This window comes from Peromyscus californicus, unplaced genomic scaffold, assembly GCF_007827085.1.
Source record: "Peromyscus californicus insignis strain IS unplaced genomic scaffold, ASM782708v3 Scaffold_7__1_contigs__length_154581171, whole genome shotgun sequence".
NCBI classification, from domain to species: Eukaryota; Metazoa; Chordata; class Mammalia; order Rodentia; family Cricetidae; genus Peromyscus; species Peromyscus californicus.
Window position 1 is genome coordinate 1,785,467 of NW_026294595.1, and position 12,611 is coordinate 1,798,077.

The 12,611-nt window shown below is 39.4% G+C and overlaps 1 protein-coding gene across 8 annotated transcripts in view; it reads left to right on the forward strand.

The window, feature by feature from the left end:
• Positions 1-12,611, forward strand: part of Strbp (spermatid perinuclear RNA binding protein) — a 142,263-nt gene that overhangs the window by 23,334 nt on the left and 106,318 nt on the right. The gene's annotated exons all lie outside the window — the stretch shown is intronic.

Here is a 12,611-nt window from a genome sequence, read left to right on the forward strand (position 1 = left end):
AAATATCAAATATCCTGCATATCATATTCATATTACGACTCAAAACTGTAGCAAAATTACAGTTATGAACTGTCAATGAAATAATTCTGTGGTTGGGGGTCACCACAACATGAAGAGTTGTATTAAAGGGTCACAATGTTGGGAAGGTTGAGAACCACTGCTTTAGTATGTCAGCTTTTAAGATTGTCCTTTTTTTTTTTAACTCGATGTAATTCCCTTAAGATTCATACAAGTTGTGTGATGTGTTAGTAGCTAAGTAGTTTTCCATGTAGGTAGATATGTATCACAATTTGTTTAATCATTCACCTGTTGGAGAACGTTTGGGCTGTTTCCAGTTTGGCTATTATGAATAAAGTTGCTGTTTGAACATGTGTAGTCCTGACTGTCCTGGAATTCACTCTGTAGACCAAGCTGGCCTCCAACCCAGAGATCTGCCTGCTTCAGCCTCCAGAATGCTGGGATTAAATGTGTGTGCCACCACTGCCCAGCTTGCCTTGAGGGTTTATGAAGTCTGTCCTCGTTTCCTGCTCTTTCTCTGCTTCTGAACTGCTGATGCCCTACTCTCTTGCAGGCCTCACACTCCTGCTGCCATGCCTTCCTTGCTGTGATGGACTGTATCCCTTTTGGAACTGTGACCCAAATAAACCCCCTCTCCCATAAATTGTTTTTGTCATAATATTTTGTTACACCAGCAGTTAAGATAGTTACTGTACTTGTGACAAAAGTCATGGAAAGATAGGATATAGAAAACCAAAATTTTAAGTACCTTCTGGAAATGGAAGGGAATTTTGTGATTAGCATTGGTAATGCTAACCAGTTGGAGAACAAATGAGAGCGAAAAAGTGATTTGTTAGAAAATAGGCTAGTGATACTTGCTTCATAAAGCCACATCCTCTGTGGTTTCTGTTTGTTCCTCCCCCAATTCATTGATTTGATAATAGTAAGGAAAATGTAGGGCTCTTTAGATTTTGGCATGGTTTGAAAACAGTAATTAGGGTGTGTATGTTTGTGTGTATGTACATACGTGTGGAGGTCAAGGGGCTTCCTTTATTGTTTTTATTTTTCGGGACAGTCTCTTACTGAATCTGAAACTCGTTGTTTCAGCTAAACTGGCTGCCTCCACTCCTCCAAGGTGGGGGATTATAGAAATGTGCCATCACTCTTGATTTTTTTATGTGACTGCTGGGGAGCTGAACTTGGATCCTTAAGCCTGTGTGGTAGGCACTTTCATTGACTGATCCACCTTCACAGCCCCTAGTTAGGATCCCTGCCCCCCCCCCCCCCCCCCCCCCCCCCCCAAGAGAGTGTTTCTCTGTGTAGCCCTGGCTGCCCTGACCTCAAACTCTGAGATTTGCCTGCCTCTGCCTCTCAAGTACTGGGATTAAAGGCACGTGCCACCACTGCCCATTTTAGGTTAATATTTAATCATATAGGACTGAATGTAGTAGTACATACCTGTAATCCCCGCTCTTGTGGGATTGAGACAGAAAGAATTGAAATTTCAAAGCTAGCTTGAGGTCAACTTGGGCTACGTAGTGAGTTCAAGAAGAGCCTGGCTTAACTTGGTGAGACCTCATCTCAAAAAAAAAAAAAAAAAAAAAAAAAAAAAAAAAAAAAATGGGCTGGAGGGAGACACTGCTCATTTGCTGCTCTTACAGAGAACCTGGGTTTGTTCCCAGAACCCAAAAGGTGACTCACAACCATTGATAATTCTAATTCCAGGGAATCTGACACCCTCTTCTGATCACAGGTACCAGGCATGCATGTGGTGCACATGTATTACATGCAGGCAAAACACTCCTATACATAAATAAATCTTAAAAAAAGTTAAAAAACAAGACAAAGCAGCATTATGATATAGTGTTGTATATATAACTCTGTCTGGGTCTAGCATATTGCTGAATTTGGGGTAGACAACTGGAGTAAAGGATATAGGCCTTACTTTCATTGAACTTTTGTGTAAAGAGAAGTCCAAAAGAAGAACTGGAGAGGATTTTTGTGAGGCGTCAGTTTTGAAGAATAAGCAGGACTCAAGTAGAGGAGAAGAGTAAATCTGAGCAGGAAAATAAAGTATGGAAATAGCTGGAAATAAAATGGGCTTTGGTCAGAAGATTTTGTTTGAATCAGGACTAGTTCAGTGACCTTAGATGTTCCTTGGAGTCCCTTGATGGTTTCTTGGCCTTTCTTTTTAGAAAAAATTTATTTGCAGGTAAATGAGTGTTTTGCCTGCATGTATGTATATTCAACCATATGTGTGTCTTGTGCCTGAAAAGGTTATTGGATAATTTATTAAAATATTTAATAATTTGGATAAATAATAATCACATTTATGATTTTTTTAAAAAGTAATTTGTGCATGGTTTCTAGTTTACTGCTAGGTATGTAGGTGTTATTATTTTACTCCTGTTAAAAGAATGGTGTACTAGAAAGAGATGTCATTTCCCTTCAGGAGTTTTTGATCTCATTTACAAGCCACATTCCCAAGACATGCTATTATAAAATGTAAGATGTATGCTATTGTGCCTAAGTTTGTGATACAAATACAAGTCAAGTCAGAATACTTATGTATCAGTGAGATTAAGTGTAACCCAGGAAAAACATGACAGTGGCTCCATATTAAGAAAATGTTATGGCAGAAAAGCATAAATACGACTGCTGCTGCTGCAGAAATTTTAGTATGTATGTATGTATGTATGTATGTATGTATGTATGCATGCATATATTTATTTATTTATTTATTTATTGAGGGCAAGGTCTCTTGGCTGGCCTAGAACTCAGAGATGCCTGCCTCTGCCTCTCCAGTGCTGGGGTCAGGTGCCTGCTACCACGCTAGCCTTTTGTTTAAATAAAAAAAAAAAAAATTTGTGTGTTGAGTGTTTGGTCTGCATGTATATCTATGCATCACTTGGATGTGTGGTGCACAAGAGGGCCAGAATAGGGATTCAGTCCCCTGGAATGGAGTTATAGATGGTTGTGAACCACCATGTGGACGCTGGTAGTTGGATCCAGGTAGGTCCTTTAGAAGAGCAGCCAGTGCTTGCTTGCTTGCTTGCTTCTCCCTCCCTCCCACCTTCCCTCCCTCTCTCTCCCCCCTCCCCTCCCTCCCTTTTCCTTCCCTCCCTTCCCTTTCCTTCCCTCCTCTTTGAGATAGGGTCTCTATGTAGCCCTGGCTCACCTGGAACTTGCTGTGTAGAATAGGCTTACCTTGAACTCACAGAGATTCTGCCTCTGAGTGTACTCCTGGCCTGCAGCCAGTGTTCTTAACAGGTGAAGAGTCTCTTCAGCCCTGCTGGGGAATTTTTGTTTTGTTTTGTTTTTTGTTTTTTTGTGACAGGGTTTCTCTGTGTAGCTTTGGAGCCTGTCCTGGAACTCACTCTGTAGACCAGGCTGGTCTTGAACTCACAAAGATCCTCCTGCCTCTACCTCCTGAGTGCTGGGATTAAGGTATGTGCCACCACCGCCCGGCTGCTGGGGAAATTTTTACTAACATTTAAAGAGTCTCATTCTGAAACCTGTAGTATCTTAAGCCTGAACTTAGTGAACTTGTATCTGATTTCTAGATGATAATATGTAGAATTTATTTTGGGGGTACTTTAACTTATAAATCACATTGTTTATTTACGTACGTATGTATGTATGTACGTACGTACGTACGTACGTGTGTGTGTGTGTGTGTGTGTGTGTGTGTGTGGTGTTTGTTTGTTCTTTCAGAGGAAAACCTATGGCAGTTGGTTCTCCTTCACTATTTGTGTTCTTGGGGATCAAACTCTAGGTTATCAGGGTTGGTGGTAAGGCATTTGTTCTCTGAGTGGAGTATGGCTGTTTTAATTATCAACTTGACAGAAGTAGAATCTTAGTGAGGGATCATCTACTTTGCTTGGGTTGGCCTGTGGGTATGTTTGTGGATTAAGTTAATTGATGTGAGAAGACTCAGCCCATTGGCACCATTCCCTAGGCAAGGGGTTACTGAACTGTTCCAGTAGAGAAATTGGGCTGAGCCCAAGCAAGCAAGTGAGCATACATGCATTCATTTCTCCCTCTGTTCTGTGCATGTGGTATGATTAGTTTGCTTCAGACTCTAGTCACTGGACTGTAACCTGGAATTGTAAGTTGTTTTATTACAGCAAAAGAAATCAAGCTAGGGCAGAGTGTGTATATGGTGGTGGTTGTGTTTTTTTTTTCCCCCCTAAAGTGAGTTGTTTTTGTGACAGACTTTAATGTCTGCTGTGGCTTTCCTGTTGTATATGTGTAAATTAATGAAGCTCTGATTTCATGCATTAAAATTTATTGTTAGAGACTATAAGTTTCTGAAAATTTATTGAGCAGGTAGTTTCACATCTTTAGATTAATTGGATTTCAGCTTTTTTTTTTCTCCCTAGACAGGGTTTTTTGGTGTAGCTCTGACTGTCCCGAACTCACTCTGTAGACAAGGCTTGCCTCCAACTCAGAGATCCACCTGTCTCTGCCTCTCAAGTGCTGGGATTAAAGTGTGAACCACTCCCCCACCCACACCTCTTTTTTTTTTTTCTTTGAGACAGGGTTTCTCTGTATAGCTTTGGAGCCTGTCCTGGATCTCACTTTGTAGACCAGGCTGGACTCGAACTCACAAAGATTCACCTGGCTCTGCCTCCCAAGTGCTGGGATTAAAGGCGTGCACTACCACTGCCCGGCTTTTTTTTTTTTTTTTTTTTTAAATCATGTGCATATGTGTAATGTTAGGATAATTTTTTTCTCTTGAAAAGCAGCTCTATCAGTTCTATACAGTCAATACTGAATTTTTTTTTTTTTTGTACAATTCTGTTGGTGGCTATGGTGATTTTATTAAATAACCAGAACCTAGGTTATACTTCTTTTATGTAGCTGTCTTCCGTTACTAGCAATTGGATAGATGGCTTTTGGTTTGTCTGTAGGGGAATCTTCATATACTTGTATATCTCCTAGAACATGTCACATCACACTAGGTCAAAGAGAATTGTTGTTAGTCCTTCTGGTCAGACTTTCTTTTGGGACCACCAGCTCCCCAATAATGACACCAAAACTTACTATTAATTATGAAAGCTTGGCCTTTAGCTTAGGCTTGTTCCCAACTTGCTCTTATAACTTAAATTAACAGATTCTATTAATCTGTGTTCTACTACATTTTTTTTTTTTTAACCTCTTTTCCATTAATGTACCTCCGACTTCCTCAGTGTTTCACTGGTGTCTCCTTCCTGTGCCAGATTCTAATCTTGAGTTCCTCTATGCCCGGAAGTCCTGCCTAATCTCTTCTGCCTAGCTATTGGCCATTCTGCTTTTTATTACACCAATCACAGTGACACATCTTCACACAGTGTACAAATAGCCTGCATCAGAGAATCTTTGGAAGTATTTTAGTGCTTCACTGATACACGATTAGCTTTGTGAAATTGTGCAGGATCATGGTAGACTTTATAATTTTAATAAGAACAGCTTTACATTTACTGAATGTTGGGTACCATGCATTCTGCTGAGTAGCTTTAAATCATGGCAATACCTAATTTTATTTTTAAAATTTAAACATAGCAGCTCCGTGAAGTGTGAGTACTGCTTTTATTTTTCTTCCTCTTTAGAGGTGATAGAGATTACATTTCTAAAGTTACACAGTTAGCAAGGCAGGGATTTGAACCTAAGTTGTCTGACCTCAGAGCCTGTTTACTTTTTTACCACTATGATTTATTTAATTTCTCCTCAAATAATGCCTTTTTGGGAAACTATAATCAAGGGAATTTTTTATTTTATGTGTCCCTGTATGAGGACATTAGAAACCCGCTTCTGTTTGGGATTCTATAGTTGTATTCTTCTTACACTTGTTGCCTGTTTTATTAAATAGACTGGAAAATATAGTGAGTAAACTCCCAGATTTCAGTGAATAGTAGTCCAGGGAAGGTGTTTTACATTAGCACATGGCTCTCCTTTATAAAGGCATTTCGGGACCTAAGTGAGTGGGGATTCTATCTTCAGTCTATTCCTCCAAGGTTTTTCTTACTGGAAATGTGGGACAAGAAATTTCCTTTTAAGCATGTGAAGTGACCATTGCACAGCATCCCTCCTAATTCCATTGCTGAGCACTTAGTGTCATTGCCTTATTGAGCTCAAAGGGATGGGAAATTGAAGTGTCTTTTTCTTAGCGCATTTTCAGTTATGGGATCTCAATGTAGATAGAGGTTTCTTTGCAGCTATAACTCTTGGGAAGTAATGGAGAATAGACTTTGGTGGAGAGGTAGCAGTCTGTAATGCTGAGTTTCAATAGATGGACTAGAACAGTACTCTGGTATAGTTTGTAAAGTTATTATTGGACACATTCAACTCTTGATTGTTGTCACAATCCTTTCAGTCAAGTAAGTAGATAAGTAGGTGGCAGTATTCTTACAGCACACGAGAGAACTGAGACTCAAATATGAAATGGAGAAAACTAGCTGGGAAGTTGCAGAGCTTTAGAATAATCCTTACAACATCTTTGGTGTTTTTTGGTCCCCCCCCTTCCCTGCACCAGAAAATTAATGTGCAACAATTTTTATACTTGCTATGGTCACTACCTTTGTATCATTAATAATGTGTCTTTATGTCAATAAATTATCTTATTTTAAAGGTTCAGGAAATATTTTAGGGATTTGCATTGCTTTATAGTCATCGTTACCTTCATAAATGATATAATTCTTTTTTTTAAATTTTTTTTTTGTTTTTTGTTTTTTGATATAATTCTTTAGATGTGTCAGCTAATGAAATACTTATACTCCTTAGAAGTAATACTTTGTAGTAAAGCCTTGCTTCTAGGAGATGAAGTGACACATAAACTAAATAAAGGAAATAATTATAAAAATAAATTAGGAAATAAAACTAGAACAGTTATATTAGAACAGTTATGCTTTCTTTTAGTAAATGTCTCTCTTGTTCAAGACAGTTTCTGTCTCACACTGTTGCCCAAGATGACCTGGAACTCACAGTGTAGCCCAGGCTGACGTTGAACTCTAGATGACCTTCTCAAGTTCTGGGTTACAGTTAGTATATTTCTTGTGAAATATGGTGTTTATCTGGATAGTTTCAACTTTGCCTAAGAAGCCAAGACATACTCTGCTTTTTTTTTTTAATTGGAGACAGGGTTTGGCTGTGTAGATCAGGCTGGCTTTAAACTCACAGAGATGCACCTGCCTCTGCCTCCCAAGTGCCACAATTAAAGTTGTGTGCCAGCATGTCCAGCTTTTTAATTTTTTTTTTTTTGAGACCGTGTCTATGTAGTCCAGGTTGGTTTGAACTAGTGATCTTCTTGGCTCAGCCTTCTGGGTTCTTAAGTAATGGCATTTACCACCACATTCAAGATTTTCCTTAGTATTAAAGTGTTGTGAGTGGTGCTGCAGAGTTTTTGGTAACTTGAGTTAGGTATTAGAAGCTGTGGGCTATTGCAGAATATTATTTGTATAGGTGGATTATTAATGAGAAAATAGCTGGAGAGATGGCTCAGTGGTTAAGAGCACTGGCTGCTCTTCCAGAGGTCCTGAGTTCAATTCCCAGCAACCACACGGTGGCTCACAACCATCTGTAATGGGATCAGATTCCTTCTGGTGTTCATGAAGACAGAGCACTCATACACATGAAATATATGAATAAATAAATCTTTAAAAAATCAGGGTTGGGGATTTATTTAGCTCAGTGGTAGAGCGCCTGCCTAGCAAGCGCAAGGCCCTGGGTTCGATCCTCAGCTCCAAAAAGAAAACAAAATCAGCACCGGGGCTGGAGAGATGGCTCAGAGGTTAAGAGCACTGGCTGCTCTTCCAGTGGTCCTGAGTTCAATTCCCAGCAACCACATGGTGGCTCACAACCATCTGTAATGAGATCTGGTGCCTTCTTCTGGCCTGCAGACAGAACACTGTATAGACAATAAATAAATAAATAAAATATTTTTAAAAAGGGGGTGCTGGAGAGATGGCTGAGCTGTTAAAAGCACTGGCTGCTCTTCCAGAGGTCCTGAGTTCAATTCTCAGCACCCACAACCATCTGTAATGAGACCTGGCACCCTCTTCAGGCAGAACACTGTGTACATAACAAATAAATAAATAAATAAATAAAAGAGAGAGAAAATAGTGTGGAAACTTCAGACTATCCCCTACTCCTTTTTGAGACAGTGCCTCACTATGGAGCCATAGCTGTCCTGGAATTTACTATGCAATGTAGACAACTGGCCCTGAACTCAAGAGATCCACCTGCCTCTGCCTCCTGAGTGCTGGGATTAAAGATGTGTGCCACCATGCTTGGATATTTCCATTTTAACATACCAAATTAAACAGGCCTATTCTTTTTTTCCTTTTTAAATTTTTGGATTACCTTTCTTGAGACTCTTGTTAGAGATTTTTTTTTTAAGATTTATTTATTTTTATTTTATGTGCATTGGTATTTTGCCTGCATGTACTGGAGTTACACATGCCATGTGGGTGCTAGGAATTAAACTCAGGTTCTCTGGAAGAGCAGCCAGTGCTCTTAACCACTGAGTCATCTCTCTAGCCCCTTGTTAGAGATTCTTTTCCTTAATTTATTTCAGAAAAGATGACTTTAGTGTAGCTAAATTTTAGTAGAATCATGATTTTATTTTATTTTTCTTTACAATAAAATGCCCTTTAGCTATCCCTTACAGTTTTAGTTTTGGTATAAATGGGAGTAGATCAGACAGACAAATACCATATTCCTTCCCCCTGCCCATATGTTCTTCACGATCAAATTCAGGGCCTTGTGCATGCTAGACAAGGGCCCTGCTACTGAGCTATAACCAAATCCACAAGTACTGGTTTTTTTGGTACCTGGTTTATGACCTATAATCTTTAGAGTAACAGTGTACTCTACTGAAGATGCAGTTAATTTTTGCTTTTTGATAGGTTTTCAATAAATTTTTAGTAATTTATATCATAAATTCCCTGAAGCTTGATTGAGGTCTGTATCATTCAGGCTAGCATTCTTTGGATGGTTTTGCAAGAATATACTTATTTAGGATTTTTATTGAAGAGACACGATGAGTATGGCAACTCTTAGAAAGAAAAACATTTAATTGGGGTGGTGGCTTACAGTTGCAGAGGTTAGTCCATTATCATTGTGGCAGGAATGTAGGCAGACATGATGCTGGAGAAGGAGCTGAGATTTCTAGTTCTACATCTAGATCCACAGGCAGCAGAAGCAAGTGTGTGCCACAGAGCTTAGTTTGTGCGTAGGAGACCTCAAAGCTTTTCTCTACAGTGACACACTTCCTCCAACAAGGTCACACCTACTCTAACAAAGCCACACCTCCTATAGGGGCCATTTTCTTTCAAACCATAACACTTAGCTTTCTGTAACCTGTTATTTTGACACATGCATATTGAATAAAAAGGAAAAACTAGCCGGACAGTGGTGGCGCACGCCTTTAATCTCAGCACTCTGGAGGCAGAGCCAGGCGGATCTCTGTGAGTTCAAGGCCAGCCTGGGCTACCAAGTGAGTTCCAGGAAAAGGCGCAAAGCTACACAGAGAAGCCCTGTCTCGAAAAACCAAAAAAAAAAAAAAAAAAAATAGGAAAAACTAGATTAAGGAAAAATTACACGTAAATTTTGTACTGCCATTGGCTAGGAATGGAAAATTCTGTTATTGCCTCCTTATTTGCCTAAAATAACCTTTAAGTCATTTTAATAAAGCTCGGCTATAATTAGTTACAAGACACGTCATTTGAATCTTGGTGATTTCTGTATTTATCTGTATTAGTAACAAGAATGTCTAGTAAAAATAAGAATTAAGCCCTTAAACAGATGCAAAACACTGCCTAGATGAAGTACTCCATGTAATATTACTCCCCTGAGAAAAGGGGAGGAAGATGTTAAGTACATGCTAGGGCAGGCTAGGGAAATGGGTCAATGGACAAAGAGTATTTTGGACAAAGAGTATTTTGCTCTGCAAGCATGAGGACCTGGGCTCCAATGCCCAGTCTCATGTAAAAAGGTGGACATGAATGTGTGTGCCAGCACTTGGGGGATGAAGGCAGGTGCATCCTGAGAGCTTGCTGGCCAGTCAGCCTAGGTGACATGCTGACCTTCCAGTTCAGTGAGAGAACCTGTCTGAAGGCAGTAAGACAGAGATAGAGTAGGACACCCAATGTCCTGCACTGGCCTTTGCATGTGGTGTACATGACTCACACATAGGGCCCCCCCCCCCCCAAAAAAAAAAAAAAAGTGCAGATGAGGATGGGAAGAGCATGAGCCTGGGATTTGAGCAGTGTCACAAAGAAGTTACTTGGCAACCTTTGCTAAGATTCTTCACCCTCTAGAGGCTTATTACTATTAGTATTATTATTGTTATTATTATTATTTTTGAGAAGTGTTCTTGTTTTAGGCTTTTGACCAGTTTTAGAAGTCTCTGGTTATGTCTGTTTGCTTTGTGAAGAAAGTTACTATCATAAAGCATCAAGTTCTTTTTTTGTTGTGATGTTGACTGGTTATGATAATAGAAAACTGATTTGGATTTTTCTTTGTAAAACTAGTTTTAAGGGGTTGGGGACTTAGCTCAGTGGTAGAGAGAGCGCTTGCCTAGCAAGTGCAAGGCCCTGGCTTCAGTCCTCAGCTCTGAAAAAAAAAACCAAAAAACTAGTTTTAAAGAGGAGTGAAATTGAAAGTACTTTATTTTTGTACTTCACTGTTGTCTTTCTCTTTGTTTACTTGTTTGAGATATCTTCACTACCCAACCTCTGCCTCCTGTGTGCTGTGATTAAGCCATGCCTGTCTTATGGTTGTCACTTAAAAGAAGCAGGTAAACTAGAAAAATAGACTCAGCACTTTGAAAACTACTGCCCAAAGAAAGGAAGCAACTTAATTATACTAGTTGAATTTCTTTTGAGTTTCCACTATAAGGCTAAGATCTGTTAGCCTGAGTGCATGTATGTATAGAAACTATTTCTATAAATAAGTCAGTGCAATGTATTACTGCTATAATTCTCCCTGATTCTATTATGAAAAATCTTAAACATGCAGGAAACTCAAATAATTTTATAAATGTTATGCAGTCAGTGCAACATCAATCCTAGTGCTAATATTTCCTTTTATCTACCTCACATTTTCTATCAGTATCTTTTTTGATGAATTCTTGTTTTTCTGTTTTAGATTTATGTCTATGAGTGTTTTGCCTCCATATATATATATGTTTGTGTGTGTGTGTGTGTGTGTGTGTGTGTGTGTGCATCACATGTGTGCCTGTTGCTGATGGTTAAAAGAATGTGGTATGTTCTCTGAAATTGGAGTTATCTATGGTTTTAAACAACCATGTGAGTCCCAGGAACTGAACCTGTGTCCTCTGCAAGAACAAGTGCTCTTACCCACTCAGCCATCTCTCCAATCCCTTATTTCATCATTCTTTTAATTAAAGAACAATACTTATTTGTACATTTTTGTTAAAATTTACATGTAAAATGCACAGTTCTTACATATTAATTAAGCATCTGATGTTTTTAAGGGTCTGCTAGTCCTGCAGATGGAAACATTGATAAGGTATTGTCTGCCTTCATGGTGCAAGTAGGAGAGAGACATAGGAAAGAAAGTTTAGTACAATACTATTTAGAACTTTTAGTTGTGAATAATAGAAATAATAGGTCTTGCTTAAACATACCAAAGGCAGGAATTGGAGAGGCTTAGGTAGGTCTAGAACCAGTAATCAGAAGGCCTGTAAGGTCATGTTTTCCTATCTCTCTCTCTCTCTCTCTCTCTCTCTCTCTCTCTCTCTCTCTCTCTCTCTCTCTATTTATCTATCTATCTAACTATTTATTTTTGTTTTTCAAGACAGGATTTCTATGTGTAGCCCGGGTGGGTTTGGAATTTGTTCTGTAGACCAGGCTGGCTCTAACTTAATAGAATCTGCCTGCTTCTGCCTCCTGATGCTGGGATTAAAGGCATGCCCAGCCAATAGTGTGTTTCCTTAAACCATATCATTCTGCTTATATGTTTATTATGTTCTTTTTGAGGACCCACTTTCTCTCCCTACTACAAATGTGTGACTACTTGCACAGCCTTTATTTTACTGTTAACATTTCTCAGTTACACATAGACATACCAATTTTTTATTTTATTTTAATGTGCACCACCACCACCTGGCAAGATTCTTTTTCTTCCCGTCTTACAATATAGTCCAGATTGGCTGGGCGGCGGTAGCGCACGCCTTTAATGCCAGCACTTGGGAGGCAGAGCCAGGTGGATCTCTGTGAGATCAAGGCCAGCCTGGTCTATAGAGGAGATCCACGACAGGCAGGCACCAAAACAACACAGAGAAAACCTGTCTCAAAAAGCCAAAAAAAAAAAAAAAAAAAAAAAAAAAAAAAAAAAAGCCAAAAAAAACCCCAAACAAACAAACAAACAAAAAAATATATTCCAGATTGTATAGCTCATCCTGGCCTTGAGTTTAAGATCATCTTGCCCTCTCTTTTCTTTTTGTTTTTTTCGAGACAGGGTTTCTCTGTGTAGCTTTGCGCCTTTCCTGGAACTCACTTGGTAGCCCAGGCTGGCCTCGAACTCACAGAGATCCGCCTGGCTCTGCCTCCCGAGTGCTGGGATTAAAGGCGTGCGCCACCACCGCCCGGCGCCCCTCTCTTTTCAATGAG